The sequence below is a fragment of the Misgurnus anguillicaudatus genome, chromosome 24 (assembly GCF_027580225.2).
Source record: "Misgurnus anguillicaudatus chromosome 24, ASM2758022v2, whole genome shotgun sequence".
NCBI classification, from domain to species: Eukaryota; Metazoa; Chordata; class Actinopteri; order Cypriniformes; family Cobitidae; genus Misgurnus; species Misgurnus anguillicaudatus.
In genome coordinates this window covers 32,165,872-32,179,111 of record NC_073360.2, presented here as the reverse complement: position 1 = coordinate 32,179,111, position 13,240 = coordinate 32,165,872, and the positions used below count along the sequence as shown (strand labels likewise).

Below are 13,240 nucleotides of genomic sequence, written 5' to 3'. Positions count from 1 at the left end.
TTTTTTTTACTAAGTTGTCTCCGACGATGACACACTGTAAAAAGAATCCTGCGAAAAATACAGTAACTTGCTGGCAGCAATTAGCTAGTAAGTTGCTGTATTTCATTTCACAGTATTCTTACTGTAAATGTAATTGCAGTAAAATTAAAATTACTGTAAACTCTTTTAAAGTAATAATCACAGTACTGTATTTCATAACTACTACTGTAATAGGGATTACTGCATTTATTTTGTGTACTGTAAAATGAAGACACTGTTTGTCACAAAAATGCCATTTATTTTATCACTTTAAATTACAAAAATTCATAAATTAAAAATAGCATAGCATACATTTTTTGTGTTACATTTTTTCTGTGAACATCTCAAAACTTTTCTGAACATATACATTTTTTTAAATATGTTAACATTTTTCTGTGAATGTTTCATTTAATTTCAACACTTTTCTGAACATACAAAAACACTTTTTTTCTGAACACACAAAACAATCAATATTTATTAAAATGTTTCTGGTAAATTGCAAATGCATAAAGTTAAATGATTTACATTTACAGCAGGATTTCAAACCTGAATATTGTTTTTCTCCAAGACCTTTTTTTCAGAAATATTATTCTTTTAAATCTGGACATGAACTAGTTGACTTCCTGGGCTGGACTCTACCTTGTAATGAAAGAAATTGACTATTAATGTAAAAGCAAGACAGACGGGTTGATGACATATACATAAAAGTTTACTTCGCAGTGATTTACTTTTAAATAAACAATTTTAATTTTTTTATATGCTCTGTTGGTGGTTTGTGGAGTTTACAGTTTACAGTTAGTGATACAACAGTGAAATTTATGGTAAATATTTGTTAATTTGTGAATGGAAAAGTATTGTTTCACTCGACGCGCCAAACACATATTTTGAAATGACGAACCACACACATGATGGGCTACATACATGTTGTGACAAACACCCTCGAAAAAAGAAGTCACCGGCTGCCACTGTATTAGACTAGCTGTGCTGCTTTTCTACCTTTTGCATGGCGAGTTAAATTAAACGTTTGATATTTAACAATAGCACAACAGTTCATTTAAAAAAAAAAACACTTTAAGAAGTATTTTACTAATCGGGTAGTTGGTTAAAGAATGAGTACTCAAATATTTGTTCCCATTCTTAGTCAAAACTATATAAAAAAACAGTGCTTACCTCTGGATAAATCCCAATGCAGTGGCTGCCTCATACATAGTATGACGCAAAAAGGCTAGAGCAGAAGTGAAATCACAACCGTCACTCAATTGGAGGAGAACTCTGCCCTCGATGGAAAGCATCAATTTTTTGCCCTCAGATTGGACTCTCCTAAAAAATATTAAATAAAAGTTGACATTGCACAGTATTCAATCTGATATGGTTTACTATTTTACATAAGCAAAATTAATTGAAAACACTAGCCCTACATAACTACCTCTTTCTTTCCTATTAGATCAATAACCACTAGAGAATTTTGGAATTTACGTGCAAGATGACATAAAACTTTGTTCACACAGTGACTTGATACAAATACGCTTTATAGATGAAGTAACCCCTAAAATTGGCATCTATTATGTTGAGTGCTGGGATCATACCGAGCATGATGAGCCTTGGAGTGCTTAGCATGGAAATCTGGGCCTCAGCATCTGCTTACTGTAGGTGGAAGTTTCCTGTAACACAAAATAAACAAACAAAAAAATAACTTTTAGAAATCACAAGTACAATATTCATAAGAGTAAAAGTGTGTCAATACTGTACAAAAATAACTTGCATCAACCAAGAGAAAAACAGCTTCTTCCTGTTGCATGGTTTCTGTGCACTTTAACATGTTTGATATATTAATTTATACAACAGTTCTTTCTGGTTCTCGAATCTGATTGGCTAAGAGCTATGCGATATTCTACTGATAACGGCACAGTAACCGTTTCACCTTTCGTATCATTCCGCCACCTAGTGAATGGAGGTCCTTTAAACAGCCTCATCTCTGAATGGAAAAACTGCACGCAAACACGGACAAACACAGACGCGCCGTCTCATTAGTTCACTAGCTCGTTAGGGTTGCTGCGGTGACAGAATTTTCCCACCGGTTAATCAGCACGTGACAAATCCGATGATACCGATATCACCGTGTGGGAGGGGCTTATAAATGCTCATGCAGACGTGCGCATTTTACTTTCACTTTTGAATCACGCAACTGTTTAAATGCAGCGCTTGCATACGCCCGGCCCAATAAATATTATGACAAAAACGAGTAAGACCATTCAGTTGTAAGTGTTTGCTCTCTCTAACGAAACTAAATGATTTAATTACAAGAAAAATATCAAAACGTTGGTGAAAGACGGTGTCGCGGTGGGCAAGTGATCTAAAGGGTGAGAGGATGAAGCACCAGTAATCTAGAGGTCTACACGGAAGACCCGAGACCCGAAGACCCGGGACCCGACCCGGGACCCGTACGGGTTCGGGTCTATATTTTAAATGATCAGCCGGGTCCGGGTCGGGTCTCAATCTATTACTTCGGGTCCGGGTCTGTTTAACATTGTGGGTAATACCCGAGGTCGATCGGACTCGGAGAACACACACTCACATTTAAATAAAATATTTATCCAGCAACAAAAACTTAGATGAACTGTCGCATACATTTTTTCTATGACGCTAAAGGTGCGTTAAAAAGTTTATATTTGGTTGCTCCAACCAGGCAGCTAATGCGCATGCGCTCTTGTAATGTTTCTCTGGCTACCAGTCAGGAGCTTCTGCAGTGAGACGCAATGACTTTACCTTTGACAATTGGCTATTTTATTTAGAAGGCGGGACCTATTCCACCATACCGCGCATTTTGCACTGACGTGACTTCTATAATTTTTAAAATAATATTATAAATTGACCGTCTTGCTGTTATATCTAAAGTTTTCGCGACTCTGCTCAAAGAGCACAGAGATGATAGCAAAGTAAAGCTAACAAAAGCAGCTATGACACCGAACGAGCAATCGTTATTATAATCCAAATGGGCAAACATTATTAAGCAAGTTGACCCGATACACAACAAAGTGGACTTTTAAAGCTGGAATAAGCATCAAACATTTCAATCGTCAAGAGAGGAATAACATGGATGGAACTTTCTTGGAAATAAGGATTGTGCATCACACACAGTCAGGTACAAGGAGGGAGAAGACTAACTTCTAACGTTATGGGTAAGACAAAAAGTTTAATTTTCGCTAACGTTACTTGTTTATTGACTTATTAATAACATTTAGCTAAAGAATATTTGCCGGTCGGGTCTGTTTCTTCCCGGACGGGTTCTGGTCCAGCTTTTAAATAATAGACGGGTCCGTGTCGGATCCGGGTCCAGCTTTTAAATAATAGACGGGTCCGGGTCGGTTCCGGGTCCAGCTTTCAAAACAACAGACGGGTCCGGGTCGGTTAAGTGTAGCACATTTACGGGTCTGATCGGGTTCGGGTAGGAATTTTTGGACCCGTGTAGACCTCTACAGTAATCACCGTTCCCTTTCAGTCGGTCACTACGACGTCACGTCGTGACCGACGAATTGGGAACCGCTTCGCGGGTGACCTATCTACTTCGAGAACTATCAGAAACGCCAATGAACTTGGCATGCAGGTATTTGCATAATGCCGGCGCCGCCCCGCCAGGTGCGTATATAAGGCACAGGTGCATAATACCAAATCAGCTTTATTGCTTCGAAGCCGGCAGACATCTGCTCACGAGAAGCTATTCTAAAACTGATCTTCGTAGATCCTGTTCTGGGAAGAAAAGTCTCAGCTTGCTGAAGTTGGTTGGGCAAAGACACCTCAGCGGAGGCTCGCAGTGTTTTTTTCCACCCTTTCTCTCTCTCTCTGTCTCTTAATTTAGGACTTGAGTTCGAGTGAGTGCGTTTGCCTCTCCCTGTGTGTTTCACCAGCTCGCACAAAAGAGTGATTTCCCTGAAAGAGCAGCACGTTTGAGCTTTGTGTCTTTTTAAAGACAGCCACTCATTCGTGTCACGGTCGGGGTCGTCTTTTTAAAGATGGATTTCCGTCCGTGCTCCGTTTCTGGATGCGGTGTGTTTATCGCCCCCCAGGATGGCCACAAGCGTTGTCTTTCGTGTCTGGGGCTCCAGCACGCAGAGGCAGCGTTGCGTGATAGCTCATGCCCCATCTGTGAGGGTATGACTATGGCGGATTTGCGGAGACGGGTGTCGTTCCTCCGGCAACGGCCCCCGCCTTCCCAGTCTGGTGCTGCTAAGGGCGCAGCTACCAGACTTGCGAAGGATGACCTCCGTATAACGGTGCTGGGTCGGTCTGCTGGTTCGTCCAGTAGCTCCCAGCGCCCTGATCCGTTGCCAGCGGAGGTCCCGATGGAGACGAGCGGCCCGTGTTCTACGGTGTCCTCGCGCTCTGTCGAGCCTCCACCTGACGCGATATCCACCGTAACGTCGGAGGGGGGGTTGTCAGCCTCAGACGTCGATCCGGATCCGCTCCCGCCTTCGGGCCAGGTTGCGGCTTCTGCGTTCGACCCTGAGATGGCAGCCATGCTCGCTCGGGCGGCGGAGGCGGTCGGCTTGGAGTGGACTAAACCTCCCCCACCTGAACCGTCCCGCCTCGATGATTGGTTCTTCGGGGGTGCCAGGGCTTCTCAGTCCTCGCCCCCGGTGCCTTTCTTCCCCGAGGTGCATGAAGAGCTGACGCGGTCGTGGAAAACCCCGTTTTCCGCCCGGAACCGGCCGTATCAGCCTTCACCTCTCACCTCTCTCGAGGGTGGAGATGCCAAGGGGTACACTGGTATCCCGTCAGTGGAGCGCCCGGTCGCGATGCAGTTGTGTCCGGCCGGTGTCGCTTCCTCCTGGCGGGACCAGCCTACTCTCCCCTCACGGGCCTGTAAGCAGTCTTCGGCGCTGTCCGGTGCTGCTTACAAGGCTTGTGGGGAGGCAGCCTCTGCCCTGCATGCCATGGCATTGCTGCAGGTTCATCAGGCTAAGGCTCTGAGGGATCTGCACGCGGGAGGTCACGACTCGGCGGAGTTCTCTGAACTACGTGCGGCTACAGATCTGGCGCTTCGTGCGACCAAGGTCACCGCACGCGCCGTCGGGCGTGCGATGTCTACCCTGGTAGTCCAGGAACGCCATCTCTGGCTGTGTCTGGCGGACATGAAGGATGCTGATAAAACCCGGCTCCTGAATGCTCCGGTTTCCCAGACCGGCCTGTTCGGCGAGACGGTCGAGGAGTTTGCCCAGCAATTCTCCGCGGCCAAGAAGCAGACTGAGGCCATCGCTCAGATCATGCCACGTCGGAAGCGTCCTGCGCCTGCCCCATCCACGTCGGCGCCTCAGCCTGCTCCTCGCCGAGGGCGTCCTGCGGCGGCCGCCTCCGTTCCTCCCCGGGGCTCTTCTAAGAAGCGAGGAACCGGTCGTCAGCAGCCCGCCCCGCCCGCTCAGCCCGCTGCAAAGGGTGGTAAAAGAAGATCAAAGCGGCCCTGAGACGGGCGACCTAGAGATGGAGGGGATCGCTCTTCGGGAGATGGTGAAGGCACCACTCCCCCCACCGGAGGAGGGCCGGTTGGGGAATCTTTTGTTTCATTTTTCTGTTCCGCCGACTTTTCAGTCGGCACCCACAAATCCACAAAAAGAGCGAATTCCACTTCCATCTCTAGGTCTTCAGATGAGCTCCGGAGATACGAGAGGGCTCATAACCCCCCCTCGTTCTCCGACTCATCAGAGGAGAACGAGAGCGACGCACGGGCTCATAACCCCACCGCGCTCTCAGCCGGTAGGAGACAGCTACGGGCTCATAACCCATCGTCTCCCTCCTCCTTCGCCAGAGGGTGCATCGAGTGGTGTGAGGTTTCTTCAGCAGAGCCTCCCTTACTCAACCACCCAGCAACGGACTCAGGTGAGTGTTATCACACACAACACTGCTGTCGGTGCGGCCGTTACGCACACACCGGCGATCACCTCCGTTGCGCCCGCCGCGGGTACACCGATCGTGCCTTTAGTCCCTCTCGCACGGTATCTGGGGGCGTGGGAACAGCTTCCCAGCCCGTCGCGTTGGCTTTTACGCACGATTCGTCTCGGCTATGCGATCCAATTTGCCCGGCGTCCCCCCAAATTCTCCGGCGTTCGTTTCACTACGGTGAGAGCTGCCGATGCGCACGTCCTCCGTGCGGAGATCGCTGTCTTATTGGCGAAAGACGCGATCCAGCCGGTCCCTCCAGCCGAGATGAGGTCGGGGTTTTACAGCCCTTACTTTATTGTACCCAAGAAAAGCGGCGGCTTGCGACCGATCTTGGACCTGCGTTCGCTGAACCGTGCACTTCACAGAATGCCGTTCAAAATGCTGACGCCCAAACCCATATTTCCATGCATTCGTCCAAACGATTGGTTCGCATCTATCGACCTGAAGGACGCGTACTTTCACGTATCGATTCTCCCCCGACACAGGCCGTTTCTCCGCTTTGCGTTCGAGGGGCGAGCATACCAGTACAAAGTCCTCCCATTCGGGCTCTCTCTGTCGCCCCGTGTATTCACCAAAGTAGTGGAGGGGGCTTTAAAACAACCTGAGAGAGAGAGGTGTGCGCATTCTCGCGTATCTGGACGATTGGCTAATAATAGCTCAAACACGTCAGACGCTGTGCGATCACAGAGATTTAACTTTAAAACACCTCGCTCGTTTGGGTCTTCGGGTCAACTGGGAAAAGAGCAAGCTTTGCCCTGTGCAGAGAATCTCTTTAATCGGCATGGAACTGGACTCGGTTGATTTGACAGCTCATCTAACAGAAGCGTGTGTACAGTCGATTCTGACTTGCCTGAATACATTCAAGAGCAAGAGCGCGGTCCTGCTGAAACAATTTCAGAAGCTTTTGGGGCATATGGCAGCAGCCGCAGCTGTAACTCCGCTCGGACTGCTTCATATGCGACCGCTTCAGCATTGGCTTCACGACCGAGTCCAGAGGAGAACGTGGCTGCGTGGCATTCACCGTGTTATCATTACACCTGCGTGTTGTCACACTTTCACTCCGTGGTCAGACCGTGCGTTTCTCCGAGCCAGTGTGCCTCTGAGACAGGTCTCCAGGCATGCGATAGTATGCACAGATGCGTCAGACACGGGGTGGGGGGCCACGTACGATGGGCTTGCGGCTTCGGGGGTCTGGACGACACCCCAGCTGCATTGGCACATAAACTGCCGGGAAATGTGGGCTGTATATCTTGCGCTCGTCCGTTTCAGCAACGAGTTACGGGGCAAAGATGTATTAGTTCGTACAGACAACACTGCGACCGTGGCGTACATCAATCGTCAAGGCGGTTTACGCTCGCGTCACCTGTCGCATCTCGCCCGTCACCTCCTCACTTGGAGTCAGAAGAATTTGAGGTCTCTTCGTGCCATTTACATCCCGGGCACGCTCAATGTAGAGGCGGATGCGCTCTCTCGGGCTGCGCGTCCCGGCGAATGGCGACTCCACCCCATTGCGGTTCAGCAAATTTGGAGACGTTTCGGCAAAGCGCAGATAGATCTGTTTGCTTCCCCAGAGACGACCCATTGTCGCCTGTTCTATTCACTAGCCGACGACTCGCTCGGCGTGGATGCATTGGCACACAGCTGGCCGCGAAGCATGCGCAAATACGCGTGCCCTCCGGTGAGCCTCATTGCGCAAACCTTATGCAAAATCCGGGAGGACGAGGAGAGCGTGCTGTTGGTGGCACCGTATTGGACAACCAGGAGCTGGTTTCCAGAACTCTCTCTCCTCGCGACAGCCCCTCCGTGGAAGATTCCCCTGAGGAAGGACCTTCTTTCTCAACAAGAGGGCACATTATGGCACCCGCGCCCCGACCTGTGGAACCTCCATGTGTGGTCTCTGGACGGGGCACGGAGGATATGAGTGATTTACCGCAAGAGGTATCTAACACTATTGCTGCTGCGCGAGCGCCGTCTACGAGACAGGCTTACGCGCTTAAATTGAACCTGTTTGTCGACTGGTGTTCTTCCCGAAGTGAAAACCCCCGAGAATGCCCGATTAGTGTTGTGCTTTTATATCTCCAGCGTCGCTTGGAGAATAGGCTGTCACCATCCACTATTAAAGTCGATATCGCTGCGATATCAGCTCACCATTCACCCGTAAACGGTAGAACAGTGGGTCAGCACGACCTAGTCATTAGATTTCTCAGAGGCGCTCGAAGACTGAATCCTTCGCGTCCCCCCTCTATTCCTCCTTGGGACCTGTCCTTGGTGCTGAAATCACTCCAGGAAGCCCCATTCGAGCCTCTGCATAGTGTGAGTGTTAAGTTTCTTACAATGAAAACTTTAACTCTCCTTGCTTTGGCTTCTGTTAAGAGGATAGGGGATATTCATGCATTTTCGGTCGATGAATCGTGCCTTCAGTTTGGGCCGGCTGCATCCAGCGTAACACTGAGACCCCGGCCCGGCTTTGTGCCCAAAGTTCCCACCACTCCTTTTAGAGATCAAGTGGTGAATCTCCAAGCACTGCCTTTGGAGGAGGCAGAACCAGCCATGGCTTTGTTATGTCCTGTTCGTGCACTACGTGTGTATATAGACAGGACGCAAAGTTTTAGGACCTCAGATCAGCTCTTTGTTTGTTACGGTGGTCAGCAGAAAGGAAAAGCTGTCACCAAGCAGAGGATGTCCCATTGGATTGTGGATACTATAGCCCTTGCATATCAAAAGCAGAATGTGCCTTGTCCATTTAATGTACGTGCCCACTCTACACGCAGTGTGGCATCATCTTGGGCACTGGCTCGCGGTTCCTCGCTAACAGACATTTGTAGAGCTGCAGGCTGGGCGACACCTAATACGTTCACAAGATTCTATAGTGTTCGTGTCGAACCGGTTTCCACTCGGGTTCTTTCTACTAACTAGTTAAGAATGCCGAGGGTCGGCTCGTGTGTCGGCTTGGAGCCTCTATTTTGGTGCTGCACATTTGCACCATTATGGAAGGCCATCGGGACAAAAACGTCTAAAAAACTGTTTTTGCCTCTCCTCCACCGCCCTGATAGCTGGTGTTGCGGAGCATCCGCTGTCAACCTATCACTGATGTATTCTCTGTAAACCTGTGTAGGCTAGGCGTCCACATTTGTCCCCTACGTGGGGTTCATTTGTGTGTATAGTCCGTGGGGTTCTAATCCTCCACGTTTTTCCTTAGCAGAGCCTGCTCTGCACCTCTCAACGTACCATGTATTGTTCAGAGACTTTATTTTGAGCAACCTGTCGGTTGTTTCATATATTTTTATGTCATCCATTTAACCTTCTTAGGGGATGGCTTCCGCAGTGTTCTAGCTCCGCTCAGTTTAGACGCTTCTCCCAGTTCGCTGCTTCACTATCGTGGGTTAAGGAACAGGTAGTGACCGGCCTTCTGCATTTCGCCTTAGGTTCCGCCCCTTTATGTGGAGGGCGGAGGGCTTTTGCAGGCACTGGAAGGGTTCAGCTGCAGTGGCGTTTTGGTAGGGATTCCCAATTCGTCGGTCACGACGTGACGTCGTAGTGACCGACTGAAAGGGAACGTCTCGGTTACGTATGTAACCCTCGTTCCCTGAAGGAAGGGAACGGAGACGTCACGTCCCGTCGCCACAGTTTGCTGTTCCATTGCTGTTCAGGCCGGGCACTGTTGCTCGGCTTCTCAGCAAAAATATAGCTGATTTGGTATTATGCACCTGTGCCTTATATACGCACCTGGCGGGGCGGCGCCGGCATTATGCAAATACCTGCATGCCAAGTTCATTGGCGTTTCTGATAGTTCTCGAAGTAGATAGGTCACCCGCGAAGCGGTCCCCAATTCGTCGGTCACGACGTGACGTCTCCGTTCCCTTCCTTCAGGGAACGAGGGTTACATACGTAACCGAGACGTTTCACAGACTATCGCGACAAGCCTATAGCTCGTAAATCAGTCTGTGAATCCCAATCGGAAGCGACTATTCCGTCAAAGATCAGCGACTTGCATGTAATGGGACCCTCAGTGTATGTAGATAAAAAGTTAATAAACACATAACGGTTCATTATGAAAGGTCTTTATACACCCCTGATCATATAGTTTTGTATATTATTTTGCATTTCTGTCAAGAGATCCTTCTAAAAATTACACACTGCACCTTTAATGGAAGTTATGTCTTGTCACATCGTGTGGACTTGGAAAGAGGAATGTAAACTATTTTTTTCTGAAGCAATATCTCTTATCAGAATGCGAAAACACCGTGGAACTGCAGGTAAGCACCGCAGCTTTTAAATGTGGACATTGATCATTTATTTTATCGTGACGTGACTATTAAAACATGTTATGAGATATTGCCACTGATATATTTAAAAGCAGCATGCAAAAACATCTCTCTGACACTGATAAATAACCGTTTTATATAGTACTGACAAGAACAAGGTGTAATAATAATCGAGTGCTCGTATCGCGTTAAGAGTAAATGGGAACGCAATAGTAACATTATACAAGTATAGTTTTATTCACTTTTACCTCGCGCCAAAACAAGAACAACACAAAAGACACTAAATATTAATAAGAAAACGATTAATAGTTTCATTATGACACCAAATACTGCTGATTTGATCTCATTTTGACGATCATAAACAAACAAGGCCAACATGAGAGCCAGGGAATATCTGTCAGAAATGAAGCCCAGAGAGGGCGGTGGTCAGCGGGGCGAGTGATCACTGACGTCCGCTCATGCTTTGGTTCTCATTCGTACCGAATCTCACTAAGCAAACGTTCAAACAGGCGCTATCTTTACCAATCGACTGCAGATTTAAATATAATACATATACATTCTCGACTGAACTAGTCCTAAAACTACACTTTGTGACCAAGAAACGGTAAAACAATCGTGAAATTATGAAAAATGTGTGTTATGCTTTCTTTCGAATCGGCCCGCTCTGTTTCCTCAGGCAGCAACGTAAGCGAGCAAGACAAAAAAACGTGAGATTTAAACGAATATCGCGCCAATAAATACAAAAATACACACTTTTAAATTAATTTTGGTTCACAATGCTAACGCTATAATTAAATTAAAGACTGGATAAGTCTTACCTCATATCTCCTCAGCTGCGTTTTCTTTCAGCTCGAGAGACTGGTTTCAGCCTGCGGAGGTCGCACTCGCATACGTCATCAACCCTGGTTTATTTAAGTTAACTGAGCATTAGATTCGCAAGTCATAAGCATATTAAACAATTTACTATTAACTAAGAATAACAGTCAACTTTATAATTGTTAATATTCTGAAACAAGCATTGAGACACGGCCAATTACTATTATTATTAAATTATTATCCTTCTCTAAACTAATGACGTTATAAAATGTTGCCAAACTAGAAAATATATCGAAATCATGCAGAATTATATATTTGTGGTAATAAAATTACAAAATGCACACACAAGACGGTGAAGTGTGCTGCTCATTCTCTCTCAGTGCACTCTTAAAGTTGAACAAACAGACTTTACAAGAGTAAACTTTGGAATTAAATTAGCAAATTTACCTTTCTGAAGTAAAAATTCAGATGAAAGTGTGGAATCTCGTAGCTTTTCTTGGCTGAAGAAAAAAATCCTTTAGAAATTGCTGTATTGTGATTCACAGGAAAAATATTTTTACTGTAGAATTTACCCGCCGTTGAAAAAAGACCATGATGCTTTGCAGATCTACAGCAACATGCTGTATACAAGTTCTACAGTAAGCATTTGCTCATTTTACAGTAATAATGCTGTGAAAACTACAGAAATTTGTTACAGTGCATGTTTGTCCAGTGGCGGCTACTGTAGCTTTTCTATGTGTTTCAAAAGCAAGGGGTGAGCAGTGGACTAAGCTGTTGGTTGCAATTCGCAACCTCACCACTAGATGCAGCTAAAATGTACACACTGCAGCTTTAAATGAATTAGCTTTTACTTTCATTTATTTTATAGTTAAATGTTCAATGTTTTTTATTCATTGTAAAACTGACTGTAACACACAGATAAAACAGAGGCAAGTATAGATGTATGCATATCATTTTTACTGACATTTTGCACTTTGTGATTTTGTAGCTCTTGTTGTTCTGCCTCCATGATGTGTTACAGTACACTCAATATCTGAGCGTTCAGCCTTCACAACACCGGTGCGTGTCCGAGTGGTTTTCCATTGACCATTTTTGATATCGACATCATCTATTTTATCTGATCCTTCAATACCCTTCAGAGTGATGTTTGGTTTGCTGTATGGACAGGTGTGGAAGGTGTAACACGCTACTGTAATGCTGTCACCGGTCTTTGCGCCTCCATAAATATTAATGAAGGGGTCCTGTGGATTTGCTACAGTAGGGAAAATGTTACAGATAGGCAACAATGATACAGCTGTAATGACACTTAAAACCAAAAATATTACATTGAACAAACATGTGAAGTATTCACATACTGTCAACAATAATCATGGAGGTGACATCATAAAACCTGTAGGTGCTCTTTCCAACATTTTCTGGGTCAATCCATGTATATAATTTTTCTCCATTGTGGGATGGATCCACGCTTTTGATCAGCAGACTACAATCCCGATCTGAGTTGTTATGTCTATATATATCAGTTTTTCCTCTGAACTTGTCAATGACACTGTCTGGATACCAGGGATCACAAACTAAAGGGTAGCCTTTTGACACATACTGATACCACACAACTCTACGTGGGTTAGTGGGTGGGTAAGAGTAAGAGTAAGAGTAAGAGCACGGTATAACCAGACAGGAACCTTTGAGGCCATGAATTTCTGATGGCATTATCACTTGCCATGCCAAAGTCTCATACAGCAGAACACCTGTGAGAAAAACATTAGATGATGTATTAAAGGCTGTCTGTTAGACCTGACAATTTAACATTAATTTCCTGTAGCTCATCAGAAGAGACTGACACCATCAAAAAGTCCACACATTGGTTTGATTTTCAGGGAAGGAACTGTAGGGACTCCGGAGGATATTTTGTCATAAGCATACGAATAAAATAAATGAAGTTGTAAGTTCGAGAGGACCACGGTTATGTAATCCAACCAATCAGCGCAGAGAGGTCTCTATACAGCAGTCCCTTACCCTAGTCCCATGACAGTTTTACGCATCATCTCTTCTCCATCACCTCACTCTCTGCTGGTATATCTATTCCAGTTAAAGAAGGGGGAGTACACTGGTTTCTGGCTAAAATTCCAAGCTCCAAGCCCTCCCATCGGACAGCACGCCAAATATAAATGATAAATGGACTGCATTTATACGGCGCTTTATTTAACAGA

General features: G+C 46.1%; 1 long non-coding RNA gene across 2 annotated transcripts; it reads right to left on the bottom strand.

Annotated features, from left to right (window-relative positions):
* Window positions 1-519: 519 nt before the first annotated feature.
* LOC141361440 (uncharacterized) lies at window positions 520-11,732 on the bottom strand. Of its 2 annotated transcripts, XR_012367507.1 has the most exons (4): window positions 11,481-11,732; window positions 11,036-11,119; window positions 1,605-1,679; window positions 520-1,338 (listed from the first exon to the last, which is right to left on the bottom strand). It is a non-coding gene; the product is annotated as an uncharacterized lncRNA (long non-coding RNA). The 2 variants fall into 2 exon arrangements; XR_012367506.1 differs by having other exon boundaries at window positions 11,036-11,732.
* Between the last annotated feature and the right edge of the window lie 1,508 nt (window positions 11,733-13,240).